The sequence below is a fragment of the Camelus dromedarius genome, chromosome 31 (genome assembly GCF_036321535.1).
Source record: "Camelus dromedarius isolate mCamDro1 chromosome 31, mCamDro1.pat, whole genome shotgun sequence".
Classification (NCBI taxonomy): domain Eukaryota; kingdom Metazoa; phylum Chordata; class Mammalia; order Artiodactyla; family Camelidae; genus Camelus; species Camelus dromedarius.
The window spans coordinates 23,574,688-23,596,815 of record NC_087466.1 but is presented as its reverse complement, the minus strand read 5'-3'; the positions used below and the strand labels follow the sequence as shown (position 1 = coordinate 23,596,815).

The window sequence follows — 22,128 nt, the reverse complement described above, 5'->3', positions numbered from 1 at the left end:
TATCTGTGTACCTAGATATCTGTAACCGTCTGTCTGTCTCCTCGGAAAATAGATGTCTTTTTGTAAGTGAGGTATAGTCAGTTTATAATGTTATATCAATTTCTGGTGTACAGCATAGTGTTTCGGTCATACATACACATTCACGTATATGTTTTCAATTGTAGGTTACTACAAGATACTGAATATATTTCCCTGTGCTGTACAGAAGAAACTTGCTGTTTGCCTGTTTTATATATACTAGTTAGTATCTGCAAATCTCACTCCTGTTTTATCCCTCCCCACCCCCTTTCCCCACTGGTAACCGTCAGTTTGTTTTCTATGTCTGTGATTCTGTTTCTGTTTTGTAAACAAGTTCATTTCTGTCTTTTTTTTTTCTTAGAGTCCACTTATAAGTGATACCATGTGGTATTTGTCTCTGTCTGGCTTACTTCACTTAGTATGACAATTTCTAGGTCCGTCCATGTTGCTGCAGATGGTATTGTTTCATCTTTTTATGGCTGAGTAGTATTCCATTGTGTGTGTGTGTATGTGTGTGTACACACACATACACACACACACACACACACACTACAGCTTCTTTATCCAGTCATCTCTCGACGGACATTTAGGCTGTTTCCCTGTCTTGGCTGTTGTAAACAGTGCCTCTGTTTACACTGGAGTGCTGTTCTTTAATGTAGGTTTTTTCACAAACGTATTGCACTGGGTATGTGATTCCTCACTGCTGTCCTCGCGCTGCCTCGCGTCTTGGAGGCGTATTTGGGTTGATGAGTTTTCCTTACTCGTCTTCCTGTTGGGTTTTCCCTTTTTCTGTGTTGGGTGCAGTGCTTTCACGGCTGCAGGGTTAATGTTTGGGATGCAGTGTGTGCAGACTCAGCACTGTACACGCGAGTGAGTCCAGGCGAAATGACTGGGCTCGGAGGACGCGCACGCGTTGGGTTCAGCGGGTTCTCCCACTTGCCCTCTACCTGGCGGACCATCTCACGCTCCTGCAAGCACCGTGTGAGTGAACCTGCTTTCCCGCCTTTTCAGTACTCGACAGGCAGATTTGTACATTTTTGCCCGTCTCATGGGAACTTTGCATGCCCTTGGGTGCTGGTGAGGCTGAACATATTTTCATCTCATTTAGTCATTTGAATTTAACTTTTGTTCCCTTGTTTCCTTTTTGATATGTGAGATTACTTGATATATTCTGAATGTGAATCATGCTGTCAATTTTTGTTTTTAAATGAGAAGATTGTTGGAAATTGTACCTTTTTACTGAATCCTGCCACAGTGGAAAACCTCACTGGTGTAAGTAAGAAGTGGTCCTTCCCCTTTTTAGGAGGTGAATTCCTCTTGACAGTCCCTGTGGAGGGTAAACTCTCAAATGCTCACAGACTGAGAAATACATAATTGCAATAATTCCCATTTTTTGAGCTGCTGAAATAACACTTCTGCATTTGTGCTGAAGGAGTGCCAAGCCCTATTAAAAGTGGACACAAGTTCTCAACATCATTTGTTGTAATCTGATGCGGCGTAGCTGTCGCTTCACTAACCCTTCTCTCCTGTGTGTCGACTTCTCTTTGTTCATTTCTCGAGTGGCTGTCAATTACGCACACTCAAGGCAGTGGTCACACAGTATATGTTTGCTGCCAAATAAGGAAAGGGAAAGAAGTCAGTGGCAGCCCTGCCAGTGCCTGAGAAGGGGTTGTCCCACCCCGGGGCCCCTAATGAGGCACAAGCCACCTGTACAGCCACCAGGGTGACCTCGTCTCCCGGCAAGTGTGCACCGTCCAGACCAGCCCTTGGACATGCAAGGACACGCCTCCAGAAGGAAGGAGGGCATCAAAGGGCACTGTCACGGCTCCATGGGGTGCGTCTGGGGTATGGCCAACCCAGCTCACGAGGTGGCATGTTCCTCGGGAACATTGGGGCTGACATGACGAAGGTTGTTGGGGCCGTGGAGAGAGGCGGACGAGAGGCCTCTGGTTCCTCACGTGCAAAATGGGAGCCACATGAGACAAGTCTTAGGGATGCCCTGATGGCTGTGAGGGTTAATACTTGCGATGCTGCTCTTGCGAAGCCAGCACTGCATACATGCCCTTTAAATAAAGAGAGGAATCTCAGGAGGCCTCTCGGCCAGAGAGCTGCCCTTTTACCCATGCCGTTGAGTTGCACTTGGCTGAAAGCATCACTGTGCTTCTGGGGGGATTATGTGACACTCAGTTGCGCACTGAGCGTACAGTAGCCCCTCAGTTAAGTGTTTAACCCAGTTAATCAACGTGCTTCTCCAAAGAGGGGCTTTCTCAGCACGAGGATCGAGTTCTCCTTTCTTTCCCTTAGAGACTCGAGACTGTTGAATGTGTCTTTGAGGAAGCAGATCAATAACTCTGTGCCTAGTTCCATGTGCATAAAGAACCCAGGATGAATTGTGAGCGACTTTGGAGATGACCATTCTGTGCGTGCGGGAGGATAATTGTATTACTGAGCTCATAAACCTCTCCCTGAATCCTGAGCCCTCCAGCCCAGGCTGAATGATGCCTTGGAGCTCAGCACCACTGTCATAACAAAACTCAATTAAGGCATCAAGCTGGAAGCCAGGCTGGACAGTAAATTAATTTTTAATCCACAGACATAGCACACTTTTTCAGCATGATGGATGTGCCACAGCCCAGCGGCTGCCAATCCAACGAGAAATAAAAGAGATAATCATATTTGCCACCAGTGTGCCCACCCCGCGCCCACCCCACCCCAGTGTGGGTGGCTCCAGGCAGCTGGTAGGGTTTGTCCAGTCCCACTCAAGTTCAAGAATTCTGGTGACCTGGACTAACTCTGTTTAGCTGGTGATCTTTATGATTGCTAGTGGTTCTTCTCGTTAGTTAAATCACGTAGCGAGTTAGCCTTGACAGTAAGAGGGTTACTCAAGCCTAATTCCCCAGCAGGCTCACCATTCGGCAGAGGGTGTGAGTGTCCCCCCGGGCGGAGCCCGGCACTGTGGAAAGTGTCTGGGTCAGGGTCTGCAGGAGATGGAGGGGCCGCTCAGCTGAGATTTTGTTTTTTTTTTTTTGACGGGGGTAGGTAATTAGGTATATTTATTTTTAATCGAGGAACTGGGGATTGAACCCAGGACCTCGTGTGTGCTAAGCACGCACTCTGCCCCTGAGCTGTACCCTCCCCACGACTGGGATTTTGGAGAGACTCTGAAGGACTGTTTACAGGTGTGTGGGCATGGTTAGGAGAACCAGGAGTAGGTGGGGTCTGGTGACAGTGGGAGGCTGGTAATCACGCGTAAATTCGGAGAAGATGGTGTGATAGCTTGGTTGACTCCTGGAGCTGAGGATGGGGTGGGGGACCGACAGAGGTGGTGGCCACAGAGTTGGGGTGCCATCCCCAGGATGGGGTGTGGAGAAGTAAGGACTCTGACCCTTCTCTCTGCCCACCCACTGATCGTCTCCTGTTGCTCTGAATCCCTTTGGGTGGACAAGGAAGGGTAAGGACGGCAGCCCAGCAAAGTCAGCCCACTGCCCCACCCAGGGCACAGGGCAGGGTGGGGGATGGACCTGGGGGCAGATGAGCAATGTGCTTACATACAGGAGCAAAACTGGGACTCTCCTTGGAGCAGATTGTAGTTTCCAAAGATGGCCGTGAAAGTCTCTCCCATCCTTCCTGCTCTTCTGCAGGGTGGCCCCTCCCTCATCACCCAGAGCTGGGGTCCACTTCTCCAGCCCCGGAACCTCGGTGGGTCCTGTGGCTGCTCTGACAGAACGGAGACGTGGTGCTGATGTGGGCTGTAGTGTCTGGCTGGCCCACTAGCTTCCATTTCCTGGAAGTATTTCCAGTTTCCTGGAAGTAAGACACATGACTCACCTGAGGGCACCATCCTGGGAGAGGTGCCAGCCAAGCGGAAAAGAGGGGGAGACAGACAGACAGACAGACAGACCAAGGCCCACCAAGGCACCGGGCCGGGACTGAAGTGGCTGCTTACCTGACACCACATGGAACAGAGATGAACCGCCCTCTGAGCTCTTCCTGAACTCCCAAACCAGATGACCCTGTGCAAAAGAAACTGTTGTAAGCCAGTCGGTTTTGGAGTTCCCCGGAACACAGCAGCAGATAATAGGAACTGCTCGTAGAGAGTCCGGGGGGCAGGTGTGGCGCCCACACGTGAGGAAACATTACTTTAGCATCTTGTCCTGTGCCCGGCAGTCTGACGGTTTTGTGCATAAGGCGTGAGCAAAACCACATTTTTATGGAAACATATAGTTCCTATTTAATATGTGTATCTAAAAGCAGAACATGCTAACAGTGTTATTACAGCATGTATCACTAAGGAGCCGCAGTTAAAAAACAGCAAATGAGCTGCTTTTCTGCTTCCAGGGATTTTAGAGAAGTGTTTACTTGCCCTTCAGTTCAGCGAGTGTTCAGATAAACGACCGGGCAGAAGAGCTGCCTGTGTACACGTGTCGGCTGTTTGAACGTTAACCCTCCGCAATTCTTTATCTCACAAAACACCGGGAAAGCCTTGTCTCCAAGCTGGGTATGATTCCACTGCTTCTGCTTTTCCAGGTAACCGGTGCGCCCCAGGGCCGTCCCCGCAGTCAGGAGAGTGGAGGACGCCTCCTCCTGCCGCCGCTTGGCCAGGCGCTGTCGTTGGAGGTTGGCGTGGTGGTTTCTCAGGAGTCTGTGTAGGCGAGGTGATTTTTCTTTTTACATTTTATGACTCGACTGCTTTTACAAATGTGAAATTAACTTTGCATTCCTGAGACAGACTCTGTCTGGGTAGGAGGTGTTACCCTTTGTGTGTGTATTGTTGGATTCAATTTGCTGACATTTTGTTTATAACTTTTGTGTTTATGTGACCAAGTGTCCTGTAGTTTTCTTGCAATGTCTTTGCTGTTAGGGCAATGCTGGCCTCAAAGAATGAGTTGGGTAGTGTTTCCTCCTCTTCAGATTTTTTGTGAAGACTTCATGCAGAATTTGGATTATTTTGCCCTTAAATATTTGTTGGAATTCCCCAGGGAAGCTGTCTTTGACTGGAGTTTTCTTTGTCGGAAGCCCTTTACTATAAATGATATTTCTTTAATAAATAGCCATTCAAGTTACGTATTTCTTCTTGAGTGAACTTTGCTCTTTGAGTCTTTCAAGGCATTTATCCATTTAGTCTATTTTGTATTGAAATATTTAGTTCAGTTGTATAGTTTGAACATCTGTGAAAAATCAGATTGAAGAGAGCCAGTGGCATGATGGTGACATTCCTTTCCTGATGGCACGAGTATCAGTGGTGGCGTCAGGGCTCCTAGCATGTGCGCCCGTGTTTCTGTTAACAAACGTGTACTGAGCGCTTACCTGTGTCTCAGGTCCCACTCCGACCACTGGGCCTAGAGCAGCAGACAAGACAGAAAAGCAGGTGGTTGTAGGCTTCTGCGCCTGGCGTCCCCGAGGGCTCCCTCCTCACGGGGTTCCCACAGTGCGAGGGTGCTGCGGAACAGTGGCTGTGCCCCTGTGCTTCCGGGCCTCGCCGTCTGGGCTCAAAGCCAGCCTTGCCGCTTACGGGCGGTGTCCCTGGGCGAGGCTCTCTGCACCGGTTCCCCGTCTGTGAAGTGGGGGCTGGTCGTGCCCCTGCTGGGTCGTGTGAGTATTACACGAGGAAACGCAGGCCATGCCGTTGGTTTGATGCCCTGCACACAGCGGATGCTCAGTAATGTGAGGTGTGCAGCTGTGCGTAGACCTGTGCACTGCTGTCCTCCTGCCTGCCTGCTTCCACGTGGCTGCGGGTTTAAATAGGAAACCAGTCGACTGGTTAGCACTGTATGCAAACTAAGAGTGAGTAGGTGCTGCGTGAGGGTCTGCCTGGGCTTCTGGAGAGCAAAGTGCACGAAGTCAGGGGCACGACTTTGTCAGCTATGGTGACTCGGGTCTTTCGGGCCGACGTCTTGGCCAGCACGATATGTTCAGATAGGCCAGGTCGCAGGTTTTTAGAGGGAGGAGGTGCAGAGTATAAACATCAGACGTCTGTTGTGCTGGTAAACGCCCTCCGTTCCCATGCTGTGCACCTTGAGTCCTCCTGTTCTGAAGCCCCTCGTGCACTTTGTTTCTAGAACGGAGGCCTTCGCCACACCACTCCTGAAGGCGTCTCCTCTGCTCTCTGGCCACAAGGTGTTTTTCTTCTTTGGCATCTGGGACTGCATCTTGCAGCTGAGATCTTGACGTGGTATTTTCCCTTCCTCCCCTTGGGTGTGCGAACCCGTACACCTGCCTCTAACACGAGGCTCGTGCCATTTCCAGAGCAACTGCTGCTGTTAATTATTCAAGGCAATTGGAAGTGTTTGCCAAAAGATGTAATTTTCATTGACTGAGTTTAGCTGAAGGGTAAGGACGCAGCTCTGGGTGGGTTTGCTCGGAGAGGCTGAGGGTGTGATGGTTGTGCGTATGGCTCTGGAGCTGGGCTTCCCGGGGTCAGGTCCAGGCTTTGACCCCGGCTGGCTGTGGGTCCTCGGTTGCACTGTTTAACTTGGCTGTGCCCTCAGTTGGTCACGGGTGATACCAGCTAGCGCCTGTCCTCCAGGGGAGCTACGGGCGTAACGGCATTAATCACGCAGGTGAGGCCTGGGCCCCGCGCCTGGCGCTGCATGGACGTTGAGTAGCCACGAGCTGCATCGTGACTGTGGTAGCTGTTGCTGTGTCTTGTCGTGTTGCTGCTGGGTGCTTCTCGGGGTGCTGTCTTCCCATCCCCAGCTGAGATGGAGGATGGTTTCCAGTTAAAATTAAAACCGAAGCGTCTCTGGGAGCCTGGTACTTTAGAACAGTGGGTTTCAGACTTTTGGGGACCATAAACCATGGAAGAAACATACAAGGAGATGCAGTTTTCACACGTGTACACATATACACACACCCCTTGAAAGACAGATTTCAGAAAAGCGTATCTGCCTTTCTAATGCCGTCTAATCTGGGTTCTTCTATTCCATCCCATCCTCTTTTATTTTTATTTTCTCTCCTGTTTTGTTTATAAAATATAGGTCATGACCCACTAAACTGATGTAACAGCCTGATGAGATATGATCCACATTTTATAGGAAACCTTTCTAGAAAGAGGCTAGCCAGAGATGCCTGTGGAATGGTGGTAAATTAGGATTGGGGGTCAGGCGCCCTCACACAACCTGGCCAGCGGCTAACCTGCGACGTTAGGCAAAGCCCTTCCCTAAGCTGAGCCTCACTCTGCCTTGGAAAACCGGGGAAAAAGCGATCAGACCAAGTCACCCTTGAGTGTCCACAGCAGATAACATACGCTTTTCTCGCTGGCGCACTGGACTGTTACGGGAGTACAGGAAAAGTGTTGGTGTCAAAGGCGTTGTGGGTAAAGACACAGCCTCGGGCAGGACAGAGCACCACAGCAACAGCCTCGCGGAGACACGGTGCGGGGCCGGGGGCGTTCTAGGGCAAAGCAGGGTAGGAGAGCCGTCATAATGTGGAAAGTGGTTGGATGAAAATCCGCAGTGCAGAGACTGGGGCGGGAAGCTAGGCCGAGTCCTGGAGGTGCTGGGCGGAGCAGTTCCTGACAAGTTTGTAATTATTTTTCCATTGCCCGCAGTACACACCAGGGATCCTGAACTGGTGGACTCTTGCCCTCAGACAGCGGTGGCACACGTAATATGCATAAGGTTGTAAAATAAAGATAATTGCCAACATTTAAAAATTGAGAGAACTCACATAAAATGATTTCCAACTGTTCTTGAAAAATCAGAGAGCAGGCCGTGCAAGACTGGGCCGTTCCTGGGAGCATGTGGCCAACCGTCTCACACAGCCTTCTAGCCTCCAGTGCATCCACACTCTTCTCTCCTTATGGTCACCAAGGGCGTGCTTTCTGGCCTCTTCAGGGCCAAGCTTCACTTCCTGCTGAGAAGAGTTGTAATTTTCCCCAGTGCAGTTGCAGAAGCAGACCATTGCATGTTCCATGTTCTGAGCGGTCCTGAGGGTAATAAGCCTGCCTTTGTAATCCAGAGATTCAAATGTGTTCATTAAGCATCTGAAGTGTGCTTGGCACTCTGCCTGCCACCTGGTGTATTGTGGGGGATGGAGCAAACACAACCATTGCCCCCTTGTGATACAGGGGAAAAGGGGGTGCGAGAGGATGTCTGCGTCCCAAGTCTCGGTTGAGTCCCTGGGACATGCCCCACCAAGTGAGGGTCCTTGGCTTCACGCAGGAAGGAATTCAGCAGCGAGCCACCGCTGAGTGAAGGTAGATTTAGTCAGAGACAAAAGGCCAGAGAGGCCATGAGGCACGGGATTGGGCGCTCAGTTTAAAATAAAAGCAGATACTCACTCTGCAGACAGAGCGTGGACTGTCTCAAAAGGTGAGGGAGCAAGAGAGGCAGCGAGGCAGGGTTGCTAGTTCTTATGGGCGTGGTAGCTTCATGTGCTAACAAGTGGGAGGGTTATTCCAACCACTTTGGGGCACAGGCTGGGATTCCCAGGAACTGGGCCACCGCCCACTTTTTGACATTTTCTGGTCTGCCTTGGAACTGTCATGGCGCCTGTGAGAGAGCCATCTCCCATGCTGATACGTTACAGTGAGCGTATAATGAAGCTCGGGGCCTCCTGGGGGTCAAATCCTCCGCCGTCTTGGGCCTCAAGGTCCACTGGGTCTTCTGCCATCTTGGTGCTAATTGCTGTGTCATTCCTTGGAGGGCTGTGCCCCCCCCACCTCCCCGTCTTATTTGCATGTCCCCACTTAGTGGTGGCAGAGCCGTGGGTGCGGCGCTGTTGTGTAAATGGGGAGGTGCTAGATGAATGAGGACAGGTCCCCCCCCACCCCCCCGAGCGCTAGTAAGAGAAGCGAGCCCCCTCTAACCGCCTTGGGAGGGTAGATCTGAAGTTTCAACCTAAGATTGTGTGGTTGATTTTAACACAGACACACGTGCACATGCACATACTTCGGTTGTGGGACCTCTGGTGATCTCTCCTCCCCTTTTCAACACACCGGAAGAGTTGGCAGACAGCGCACCCAATCCAGCCTGCCACCTGTTCTTGTAAATGAAGGTTTACTGCAGTGCAGCCACGCCCACTCACTGCTGTCACCTAGAGCTGCGGTTGCTCTCCCATGGGGGGCGGTGCTGAGTTCTTGCAACAGTTGTATGCATTATCTGGCCTTTTACAGGAAACATGTGCTGACGTTGCTCTGTTTGCCGAGAGGTCTTTCTCTGACTCCAGCTCACACGTGCTCTGCCCAAGAGAGAGCCTTGTGGGAGTTGGTCTATGCGTGGCTGTGGTGTTTCTAGTCGCCTCCTGATTTTTAAAGTGAGTTTCTGGTTCTGTACTCAGGGCCCAGGAAAATTAGGCTTAATCGGTTACTTTGGGAGCGGGAGCAAGCTGACCCAATGAAGAACCTGAAGGCATATGTCCCCTGAGGGACAAGAACCCTCCGCTTGCTTGAGATGGGACGATTGTTTTGCTTGTAAGACAGAAGGTGGAGTCTTTGCAATTCTAGCCTTTTCTGGATGTTTTTTAAACAATTGCATTGCTTAAAAAGTATCAGAGACAAACCAGAAGGTGAACTCCTCCGGCTGTTCCTGGAGAGCGGTCTCCACGTGGACACAGGCCAGCTTTGTGTTCAGGACAAATGGCAAGGCGCAAATGGGAACGTTTTATTGTTCTCACTTCACCTGCAGTCCTTCTTTAGCTGTAAGGTGTTCAACTTTGTGTCTGGCCAAGAGAGGCGTGCTTTCTCCTGATGAGCGAGGCGGTGGAAGGTTCTGGAGAAGACTGGAAGCCTTAGTGGCGCTTTGCTAGAATTATTTTTCCTACGGGGGCCTGGTGGTTATGCAGAGAGAGTGAGGACCCAAGGCTGCTTGCTGCCTGGGGCCATGGGGCCTCCCTGCTTTCTCCTCGGGGAGTCTGCCCTCTGGTCTCCCGGGAAGACAGTGGCTGATTAGGAGCAATTAAGCATGTTGTCAGCTGTGGGTGAACTTGAGCTTCAGCCCCAGTGGTAGGGGTCCTGTTCTTCAAGGTGGGTTTCTGTCTCCTGGGTGTTCGGTGGTGTGCTGAGAACTCTGATTGCAGAGACAGTTTTCACTGGGTTACGCAGCGCGGGTTTCCCTTTGTCCTTGGTGTGGGGCTTTCCTTCCTGCTGTAGAAGCTGCTTCTCATGCATTTCCTGTGAGGATTTAAATCCTTGTATGCTTAGTTGCCGGTAGTGCTGTGTCAGAACTCTGAGCCTTCCCAGAAACTGGCTTGAAACAACTATCCCTGACGTGACCACACCCGGTGGGCACCGGAGGGAGATGGTGATTTACTTGATCGGGGTGTGGCGTTGGCTCTGGATGTTTTAAAACATCCTCCGGTGATGCCAGTGTGTTGATGAGTCTGGGAACTGTGGCTTGAGGGCAGCCTGGAATTGTTTCAGGGAGTAAATTTCTCCCTGGGGTTGAATGGAGGGACCTGGGTCGCTCAGACCAGCCTCGCCCTGCAGACTGCTCTCGCCCAGAGCTCCCCGTGGGGTCAGGGAGCAGGACTATTTGTGTATTCCTGAGGCCCCTGGAGCCCCGGTGACAGGAGTGTGCTGGCCAGCTGGATTGCTGTCCTGGCTCTGTCCCTTGCTAGCTGTGCGATCTGGGCTGGTTGTCTGAACCCTTTTCTCGTCTGAAAAAGGAACAGGAATTGGACTTACCTGGTAGAGCTGTTAGGAGGGGTGAGCACGGTAATGCGTGGAGGCTCCCTGCGCACGTGGTCCGCCGTCAGCTGGAGCTAGCTATTGTTACTGCCATTCCTGTATCATTGTTATTTCGTATTATTGTTACTACTGCTGCTGTGATTAGCTCCTCAGCGCTGTTTAGAGCTAGGTAGAGGGGTGATGACATTCAGAAATGTCTGTCGTGGGAAGGAGGGTTGCGCTACTGGTTTTTAGAGATTTTAGCATCCAGCAGAGGGGAGGCAGTCTTGTCCGGGAAATCATGGCACTCGTTCATCCCGCTCAGAAGACCTGGAACCGTCATGCCTTTCTGAGAGGTGGTACCCAGGGGTTCTGGAGTACAGCTGCTTGGGTCCCGTTCTGCTTTTAGCCTACCTGCTCTGTGGCACCTGGCAGCTTCCTTCAACCAGTGGTTTTCAAAATAGAGGGTGCACAGAGTGACTTGGGGGCTGGTTAAACCACGGGGGGCCGGCCCCACCCTCAGGCTCTGACTGCGCTGGTCTGGGAGGCACTGAAGCTGCGTTTTGAACAAGTTCCAGGTGTTGCTCCTGCTGTGGTGACTGGGGAACCCCACTTTGAAAACTGCTGCTTTAACCTGTCGACATACACTTCAGCATCCCTGTCCGTAAAATGCGGTTAACAACAGTGGTATCGACCTTGTGCTAAGTGCTTCCCACTGTGCCTGGCATATTGTGCGTGTTTAGGAAATGTTGTTCATTATGATTGCAGTAAGAATTTGGTATTTGATGCCATGAACAGATGACTGGATAAATATGGAATGGAATACTACTCAGCCATAAAAAGAATGGAATAATGCCATTTGCAGCTCCTAGAGATGCTCATACTAAGTGAAGTGAGTCAGAGAAAGAAATCTCATAATATCACTTGTATGTGGAATCTAAAAAAAATGACACAAATGAACATATTTACAAAACAGAAACAGACTCATAGACATAGAAAACAAACATGGTTACCAAAGGGAAGAGGGGGGAGGGATAAATTGGGAGTTTGCGATTAGCATATGCACACTCCTATATATAAAATTAACCACAGGGACTTACTATATATATGTAGCCCAGGGAACTATATTCAGTATTTAGTAATAACTTATAATGGAAAGGAATCTGGAAAAGAGTGTGTATGTATGTGTATAATTGAATCACCTTACACTGGAAGCTAATAAACATCGTAAATCAACTATACCTCAATAAAAAATGGTAAAAAACAAAAAACCCAAAGAATTTGATATTGGAAATTGTTTTCATTTCACATCAGCAGTGAGAAGACCATTCCGTAAATGGACTTGGGCTTCAGAACCTGTCTAACTGAACTGAATAGCATATGCCGTTAGATTCCTTCTCCAGACCTCACACCAAAATCAGTTCCAGATGGACTGAGGATCTGATGGATGGCATGAAATAAAACCCTAAACCTATAAAAATGCTGACAGAACTGATAGGGACTTTTATTTTCCCCCAGCCAGGACAGTGAGTCCTGGAGTGTTTTATAACAGAAGGGAAGAGTCGGGTGGGCTCCGTGCCACTGACCCCCTGCCACCTGCAGGGAAAGCTGGGGAGGCCGCAGGACCTGCCTTGCAGAAGCTCCCAGAGAGATGAACTGCAGGGTCATGAATGAGCAGGCTGCAGCCCAAGGCGGTGTCTGGCGTGCCCACCGAGGGTGGAGGAGTTCAGCGGGAGAGGAGCTCGTGCGCTGAGGTTTTAAGGATGCCTGGGGGCTTGGTGAGGTTTGTTCATGCAGTCCTAGAGATGAGAGAGAATGTTGGTTCTTCAGTTACTGGTTAGCAAGTCTGCTCTGCATCCAGTCACCAGCTTCCTCAGAGAGGGCTTAGGATACAAGCCCAAGCTCCCGACCATTTAGCCCAGGATGCTCTGCACGGAAGTTTGGAGGAGGTTAACTTCAGAAGGAATCCCTGATGCTGTCATTGCAGAGTCCCTCGCTCTCCCCCACCCCTGGGACTTGCAGATACCAAAGAAGAGATGTAATCGTGTTTGGGACGCCAGTTTAATCAAAGCATACATCAGATATATTCTGTGAGCTCAACTGTGTAGTCGTCTTGGTAGATGCCTGGGAGAAGCTGTTCTTTTTTTCCCTTTTTAATTGAAGTGTGGTGGACTTACAGGGTTGTGTTAGTTTCTGATATACAGCATGGTGATTCGGTTGTACATACATTCCTTTTCCTATTCTTTTCCATTACAGGTTAGCACAAATTGTTGAATATGCTATTCTTTAGGACCTTGTTTGTCTGTAATAGTATAGTTTTATATTTTATAAATCTGTATTTTATATGTTTATGCATAGCAGTATAGTAATGTGTATTTGCTAACCCAAACTAATTCATCCCTACCTCTCCCCTTTGGTAACCATAAGTTTGTCTTCTGTGTCTGGGAGTCTGGAGAAACTGTTCTGCACAGAGCTTCCTGTTCCATTTGGGAATAAAACAAGAAACTCACACATTAAACGGGGGACAGGACAGTGTGCTGCGTATCAGGTGACAGAATGCACACGCCATGGAATGATGGGTCCCCAGGTTTTTGGGGTACTGTTGGGTTACATGCATTTGAATGTTTCTCTTCCAGTCTTCTAAAGGGGAACATCCCAGGTTGGCGTAAGGCATCTTTACCACCTCTCCAAGAGAAGAGCCGGTCTTCTTGCAGCTCTCGGGCAAAGGGCAGGAGTTGTGATCTGTAACCAGGCGGACGATGGGTTTGGCTGAGACCTAATAATGTTTGGTTTTGCTTGCGTTTATTTTTATGGTTACAATTTTAGAGTAAATGACAGTACTTCTCCATGTCAGTATCATGAAATCACGTCTCCTGGAAAGTGAGTTGATTTGAGGAAGCATTAACAGAAACTGAATTGACTTTAATGCAAAATATTTCCAAATGGATGGAACAGTCGGTATGCGGCTCTGGTGCAGAGTGAAGGAGGAGTTGCCTGCCTGCAGGGCGGGAAACACTGATGTGGTGCTCAGAGCACGGGAAGGGGCTAGAGGCTGGAGCAGGGGTAGGAAGGCTTCCTAGAGGAGGTGGGACTTGAGTAGGGCTGTGAAGATCGGAGAGGAGTTGGAATGGCAGGGTAGAGAGGACGAGAGACACTTCAGACAGGGGATGAGGGAACAGCAGGTTGCCAATAGGAAGGATGCTGGAATGTTCTGAGTGCCAAGCGGCTGGATGGGAGGCACCAGCAGGTGTGTGTGGGAGGGAAGGAGAGGAGAGATTATTCGTGCCTCCGAATGCTGAGGAGTGAGTGGTGGGCAGCTGCCACCCATCTGCGTGTGAGACAGAAAGTGCAGGACATCATGCCCCTGAAGTGTCTCCATCTTAATTTATTACAAATTCCTTTCGGGTCATAAGAGACAGCGTTGCACATCCCCTGGTTCATCACTGAAAGTGCTTGTGGTCATTTTAATAACAACTCTCAAAACGCTTTTCAGCTGCTAAAACACATTTCAGAAAGACTGAGGAAATCAATAAAAGAGAAACACTTAGCCTGTCTTACACGCTCTACTTTGGTCCATTTTTTTCTTGGTCTTTTTTTTTTTTCTTAATTCAATTTTTTTCTTTCTTTCTTTCTTTTGTTTAAATTTTCTTAGTGGAAGTACTGCGGATTGAACCCCGGACTTTGTGCTTGCTAAGCACGCTCTCTCCCACTGAGCTCTACCCTCTCCTCTTCTGGGCCTTTTCTTATTGACAATTTTTATTGTCTCCCGGTTGCAAACTTAGAGCCTGGGCAGTCAAGTCAGGTGAAGTGAGTGAGTCAGGCCAGACGCGAGAGACCTGGCACAAATCGGGGACGCAGCCACCACAGCCTGCCTTCCCTGCAGTGCTGTGGGCCGTGTGTGGCTACATCTTTTTGAACCCAAGACCGTGGCCCAGGCTCAAGGCAGCAGTGACAGTGGAAGACAGGATGGGTGGTTCTCCCATGTCAGGAGAGAAAAGTACAGCCCAGCCCAGCCTGACCAGATAGACACAGAGGCCAACATGGGGCCGCATCCCACATCGTCTGCTCAGCTTTTCCTGAGATCGTGCAGGAGGGTCTGGGTTGTCCTTCACTTCTTTGTGTGCTCATCTCTCTCCAAAAGCTCCCGTTCTGCCCACCACCCGCCCAGCCACACTTTCAGGCTCTTTTTTTGACATGAAGATCTTTGCTTCCAGGCACAGACCTGCCGGATTGCAGTGGAAACACACCGTTTTGCAATCGCTCTCCCGGTGTGATTCACTTAGGACTCGGGGCCTCAATTGATGGCATGTGGAGCGTGCATATGCCTCTTGGCTCCGCGGCAGGGCTCCCACGCGCTGCTCGCAGCAGCTTGTGCTAAAGAGCTCCGACCGTCATCCTGCCCTGCCAGCTCCCTTTTCCTCCCTGCCTCCCTCCCGTTTCCAGACCCAGAGAGAGGCAGGTTTCTCCAGCTCTTGGCCGGGGAGCCGAGAACAGTTTGGTTTGATTCTCTTTTTTGGGAGCTTGCTTTGGCCCTGGGTATACCCATCTGCTTCCCACTGGAGAACGTGCCTCCGCAGGGCTGCCAGGGCTGGGTCGCTGCCCGCTGAGCTGTCCCTGTGGGCGGGGTGCTTAAGGCCCTAAGGGTCATGGCCAGGCTGCGGGGACCTCAGACACGGGACATGGAGCTGGGCCCAGAGCACCTTTCACACACACACAGTAGTGAGAGGCTTCTTTCCTGGGTGAAACGCCCGTGACCCTGGAGGAAACTGTGTTTCCTCCTCCCCTATCCTCCCTTCCTCCCTTCCTTTTCTTTCTTTCTTTTTTTTTTGTCTGTGCTTTGGTCCTGTGGCTTTAAACTGTACATTTAAAGACAAAGGACTGTCAAAGAGATGTCTCCTCGGTCTCATGATAAAATTCAAAGTTCTCCCATTGTCTCCAAGGCCCCGTGTGACCTGCAGCCCTTACTCCTAGACCCCACCTCCTACCCACCCCACTCCGCCCCCAGCCGCTCAAGCATGTCTCCACATCAGTGTCCTTCCAGTGCAGTTTCTTCTACCTGAAACGCCATCCTGGTCATTTCCCTCCCTCCCTCCCTCCCTCCCTCATTCCCATTCTGTCTCCATTCAGACATCCAGGGACATTCTGGTAAACCAACTCCTTGGGGAAGAACCTCCCCCCTACCAAAAAAACAAAGAAAAAACCACCTCTGGTTTGTAGAGTTTGCCCATTTCCATGGTGCAAATACTTACACTGGGGTTGTTTTTAAGGCACCAGTGACTTCGCTGAACACAGAGCTGGGGAGAGGCGCACAGCCCGAGTGAGTTAGCTCCACCATGTCGCTCCTCTTTTTCTAATTAATTCTCCGTCTTCTTTATACTGCTTGATTTTTATAGTGCTTAACACTACCTGGCCTGTTACATCGGTTTGCTGTCTGTTTCTTGCCACCGTGAGGAAAGGAGCTTTGTATGTTTTGTTCGTTGCTGGACCCTCAGTGACTAGAACAGTGCCTGACTATTGCAGGCATTTGGGGAATGGTAAAGAACTATTAACCATAAACACAGACGATGTAGCATTGTTTGTAACAGTTAAAAGCAACCCTGGAAACATCTTGTATTTTGATTGATAGAGGACTTGGCTTTACCTTAATTGAAATTTCACATGTGTGTTGCTTGGAATTTGCATAGTAGAAATTCTATTCCTGTATCAGTCTGGGAAGTTTCGATCATGCTGCAGTAACAAACATTCCCCAAACTTGGATGCTCATTTCTTAGTCGAGCTGCATGGCCACCCTGGGTTGGCAGGACTCTGCTCGCTGCGGTCCTTCAGGGACCCAGGCTGGTCTGGCAGCTGCCACCTGGAATGTTGCTGGCTGCCCTACAGAGGCATAGGAGCTTGGAGCACCTGGCCTCAGCCACTAAGTCCTCCAGTCCTGGAAGTGGCACCCAGCTCTTCTGCTCACGACTCATTGAGTGGAACTGGTCATGTGATCCCACCCAGTGCAGGGGTCCAGGGAGTTCAGTGAGCAGAAGGAGAGGAGGGCCAGCCTCCGTGAGCAGCGCGGACAGTGGCCACAGCCCTTGGGAGGAAAGTATGCTCACCTCTGGGGTGGCGGGGGCATCAGAACAGTGTGGGAGGCCAGGGTGTAGGGTGCGGCTGCCCGTGGCTTCCAGGTACCCCTCTAGTGTCCAGGAGGAAAGTCGCAGGCCACCTGTCACATCTTCCGTTTGTCCCCAGCAGTTTGAATCCCCATGTGTTGCTGCTGTTGTGGCTTATGAAACCTCTTTTTCCCCTGAACTCGAGAAGTGCAAACCAGCCTTTGGGGCAGGGGCTTAGAGACCCTCAGTCTGAACTCAGGGGGATGCACCTGTGATGGCACGTCGCGTGTGGAGCAGCGTGTTCCCCTGTGTCGCACACGCGCTGGGAATTCTGCTTGTGTAACAAGTGAAATGGCAGCCGTGACGAGCTCTTTGGAGGAAGGCGTTTGCCCCAGGACTCCCGCGTCTCTCACACAGGATGGGGACAGAGCAGGATGGGAATTAGGCTCCACAGTGTGAGGGTTTTCTCTAGTTGGTGGGGAGGAGTGTTCTTCCCACCCCGCCCTGTTTCTGGGGAGTTGGCGGCTCACCTGCTTGGAGTGTTTCCGCCTGCAGGGAGGCTCGCTCTTGTTTTTTCCGAATGCTGCGTCTTGAACCTATTTATCTCCAACCTGAAACAATGTGGTGTGTATGGCGGGATTTTAGTTTAATCCCTTTGATGGATTTTTTCCCTCATTTTGGTGATTTCCTTGTTTGTTAGTTATATTTAACCAGAAATCCTTTTGAAGGGAGAAAAATGAAGCTTGACCTTACTACAGGAACCTCACCTTAGCCCGGTGATAATCCATTTAAACGGAAACTCACAAGGAGACGGCAGACCTGGCTGCTTAGATCTCCGCTTGCCATTTTCATTCCCTTCAGAAATGGTAAGCCTTTGTCTCCTTTACTTCTGAATTCCATCCCGTGCCTGCAGAGACGTGGGCAGAGGCTGGAAAGAGAGCTGAGAGAGAGGCGTACGTGGGGGCGGCTTGAGAAGAAGGGGGATTTCTGCACCAAACAGTTGGCTCTGGTCCGGCAGCAGCCCCAGAGTGGTTTCAGAATTACCCATGTCTCAAGTTGAGCGGCGTTGCAGGCTGCGTCCCTCTCGCTTCCTGTTTCTCTTGCACCACCCGCACTGCTCCTCTGTGTCCCCGTGCCCATCACCAGGGACCAGCAAGCACCCCCAGTCCTGCCTCCTCCCCGCCCTGCTCTGGAGCCAGGTCTCCAGATTGCAAAGAGAAGAGCAAAGGCGCAGAGGGTGAAGTTATTTCAAGACCCATTGCTGATGTCTGATTAGACTTAGAGCGTGAGAATCATTAATTTCTATGGCTCAGTTTATTAGCTCACCTGGATCTTCAGTAAACACACACACACACACACACACACACACACACACAATTATTTGTCTTTAAAACTGTTGTACCAAAAAAAAGAACACTTTTAAATAAAAGAAAATACTTGCCTCTGATCCGACCCCAAATCAATAATTGAGCAGTTGATTTTGCTTTCTCATCTCCTTTATGTTCTATTTATGTTCTATGAGTCTTTTTCATATATATATTCATGTACATGCCTATATACATGTTCTTGTACACACATGCATATTCATATAGATGCATGTATGTTCACATACATACGTATATTCACATGCATATACGTATGTGTATGTGCATAATGCACCTAGACATATTCACACACATATATGCCTGCATATGTACATATTTATGTACATGCATGCATATTTGTATAGATGCATACCATTCACATACATGCATATGTAATGCTCATACACGCACATACATTCATACATGTGCAGTATATTCATATGCATGTACACACATTCATATGCATGCATATATGCACACACACATTCGTATACATGTATATACATATATATGCATGCATATACGCTCATATGCATGCATGTGTACATATTCATATGCATGTGTGTGTGTGTGTGTATGTGTGTGTATATATATATATATATATATATTTTTTTTTTTTTTTCCCCCTGACAAAGCTGTCACCATACAGCACTGGCAGTTTTGCTTTGCTGGTGTCTTAAGTATTGGCATCTGTCTCGTTCATGCTCTGACATGCTCAATGTTGGGAGCCCTGGATTCCTTTACGGGACCTGCTTGGCTGTGGGTGATGGCCACCAGTGCGGAAGGCGGGTGTCCAGTCCGTGCGTGGCTGCAGCTGCTGTGGACAGTTCCCAGGCTCAGGAGTGAGCGGGACGTCTCTGCAGCAGAGTTTTGGGCTTCTCACCATTTGCTTTCACACCCTTCCCCTCCCCACTTGTGCCTCACTTCTGATTGTTTCCAGGTGGACAGACAAAGTCTCTCCGGCCACCTACCTGGCACGTGGAAGGTGACTGTGGCCCGTTTCTACTTCAGATGGTGTTTTTCTCTCAGTTTGCTGCATATTCAGCTCTGCGTTCCACGAGGGCAGCCCTCTGCCTGGTTTGCCCCGTTTCTGTGTTGCCAGCACCTACAGCCACGCCCAGCAATAGGTATCTGCATAATTAATGATCGCTTCTCCTGTCTACTTTAAAAAAGCCCTGGCTGCTGCTAACCATGATTACACCCATTCAGCTGCTGCTGTTACTTTTCTCGTGGGACTTTTGCTGGTTTCCCTAGTAGTCATCATCATGATGCAAGTGTGTTGAGTGCTCAGATGGGGCCAGAGACGTCCTGTTGAGTTCTTGCAGCTCTGTGTGGTGGGAACTAGGAGAGGGAGACGTCGGGCCGTGTCAGGCTAGACTCTGGCCTTCTGTGGGGGCTGCCACTCCAGTGCAAGCCTCTCTTGGACCCCGGTGCCCCACCGCTTAATGCTCACGTGAGATCGTCTCTTAATTGATACCCTACTTCTGCAGGTGCTGACATAGCAACATTTTCCTCCTTTCCAGTGTTTGTTCCAATAAGAGGTTTCCAGCACCTGGTTTTAAGGAGTCACGTAGAGGGGGAGGGAGAGGGTGAGTCTTTCTGTTCTGCAAACCCAAGCATCCTCTTCCTGAACACCTGAGTTTTAAAATGACTGAGATATGTCACTTCGGTGCTGCTCTTTTCCTGGAAAGTTGTGTGTAAAATGAACTTGTGTGCAGCAAAGTTGGTTTTCAGCACATTCATTGTTTACGGGATCCCTTCAGTGAATGCCGTTCGAACACCAAGAATCAGCCTGGTCATGCAATTTCCATAGACTGGGTTTCTGTCTGTGTGAGGACCACCTGCTGCAGGTGCTGGGGCTTAGCCTTGGCTCGTGCAAGAGGGTCCGTGGGATGCAGTGAGCGTTTGCGGCAGCACGAAGACTAAGGTGGGGGAGCACCGGAGTTCTGTTAGGTGGCCGGGGAGATGCTTTCTCTCTAAGCTAATGGAGGTTACTCTTCTCCCAAAGGCTCGTTCAATGGTCTCTTCAGGTGTTCAGTGCCTGCCCTTTAGGTAACGATCAAGGTCATTTTGCCTCACTAGGTACGTGGGAAGACCCAGATGAGGCTGTGGCTGGTGTCTGGCAGGTTGGCGTGTCCTTGGCCAGCAGAGTACTGACCACCTCATAGGTGCTCAGTGCATCTTCATTTCATCTGATGTGAGTGAGATTTTAAACATGAAACTGAGACAGTTATAAAACATCCAGGAACACCTGCCCAAGCTGCTAGGTAGGGGTTTCAAAGGAAGTAGACAGGCAACAGATGTTCCCATGATTAATGCATGGTTCGGATGTTGGGCTGGCTGTGTAAGGAGAGTATGTGGCATTTCAGAAATCGACTCTAGGATTTTGTCTTTTTCCTCATTGGATAACACCCTACTGCCCAGAAAAATCATTTTATACCTCTGCAAATGCCTTCTTGGCATTCAGGTGACGCTGCCTACGTAAGAGGATTTGGCTGGAAGGAAGAGCTTGCAAAATCGTTCCTATCGAATCCTTACATGAGAAATGTGATGATGGGGTTGGGGAACTGGAAGGGTTTCAACAGATGTTTCAAAGCAAAGCATTTAGCCTAACACGCCTGGGAGGAAACATGCGTATCTAGTTTGCAGGAGAGTCTGTTAGTGCGACAGGCGCCCTGATTGTGATGGGAGTCTTGGGAGCCCGTCTCTCTGTTGCTTTGAGTTTCCCAGCAGAGCAGCCTGTCGTCTTCACCTGGAGTGAGAAATCAGGATCAGAGGGCAAAGGGTCTGGCTCACAACCGATCCCGTGCTTGGGGACTGGCCCCAGGGTTGGTGTGGTACCATGAAACCCGTCCACTTGCTGGGGTGGATCTGATACAGATACCACAGGTTCAAGTCTGACCATCAGCTTCAGGCTTCTGGAAATTGGCTGTTTAGAGTGGAACGTGTTTGGGTTACTGAAGCACGTGAACAGAGGCCCTCTTGGGAGAAGGTTCTCAAACTTCTGTTACTGGGTCCCCTGAGATACCGTGGGCTTCCCCTCTTGCAAGGTTGGCTGTTGAACTTTGCTTTGAGTGAACACCCCCCCCCCCAATTCTTTCAGTAAATTTACCTTCCAGCTTCCAAGGCTGTTTCTGTTGTTTGACTAATGTGCTGGGGAGAGAGATCCTGATGTCAGATTTCAAATCACTGGGAGATCTTTGGGTGGAAACGTGGCCTTTGACGAAGGTTCTGTGACATCAGTTCTTAGTTTCCTTCCTTGGCGTACGGCAGATGATTCTGACAAGACGACTCTGAGGCACAGGTAAGAGGGACTGAGGCTTATTTGAAAGACAAGGTGTGTATCGCTAGGTCAGGAGATGGAGACCACACGTGTTGTTTCAACAGAGAGGAGTTCGTACACACACACGTGCATACCCAGACCGGCAGTCAGGCGTAGGGGGACTGCAGAGGCAGACAGGGGGATGTGGAGTGGCTGACACCCTAAGGCTGGGTCGTTAAGACTCACAACATGGCGGCCGGGACCCAGGGCCTGAGGGGGCTGCCTGGCTGGCTGCTGCTGGTCCCTGAGAGGCGTCACGATGGGAGGAGTCCAGAGAGGCACCACTGTTGCTCCTGGAGTGATGTGCCCCTTTCCACTTAAGTACCGGGGCAGGGACAGCAGTGACCCGAAACCTTAGGGATGCTCCTGCCTCACTGCTCCATCCTGTCTCCCCAGCGCCCCCCTGGCAGAGTCGGAGTGAGATGGTGGGTTGAGTGCGAGACAGCATCCTCCCTTCACGGGGGGCATCGGAGTGCACGTGGCTGGCGATCATCGTATGGTGATGTTATAGGCTCTGATTTATAAGAAAAGGAGCAAATTAATAAATGTCCACACACTTTATTAGTAGTGGCAGATTTGTTGCAGGACAGTTGTCCCTGCCTTATGATCACACAGTTGTGTGCAGACCCCACGTCTGAAACCTGGAGGCCTAGAAATGGGTTTACACACGTTGCTGCCCTTATATCACTGCTGTTCCTTATGAGCCTAAAGGGCATGTTTGTG

At 50.1% G+C, this 22,128-nt stretch overlaps 1 protein-coding gene across 6 annotated transcripts in view; it reads left to right on the top strand.

Moving 5' to 3' along the window:
- RIMBP2 (RIMS binding protein 2) overlaps positions 1–22,128 on the top strand; it is a 236,167-nt gene that overhangs the window by 86,197 nt on the left and 127,842 nt on the right. For 2 of the 6 annotated variants that reach the window (XM_064481316.1, XM_064481324.1), the window contains one exon: positions 4,546–4,673. The exons of the other annotated variants lie outside the window; for them this stretch is intronic. The gene's annotated coding sequence lies outside the window, so the exon portion shown is untranslated. The remainder of the gene's footprint in view (positions 1–4,545; positions 4,674–22,128) is intronic. 6 annotated transcript variants of the gene reach the window in all.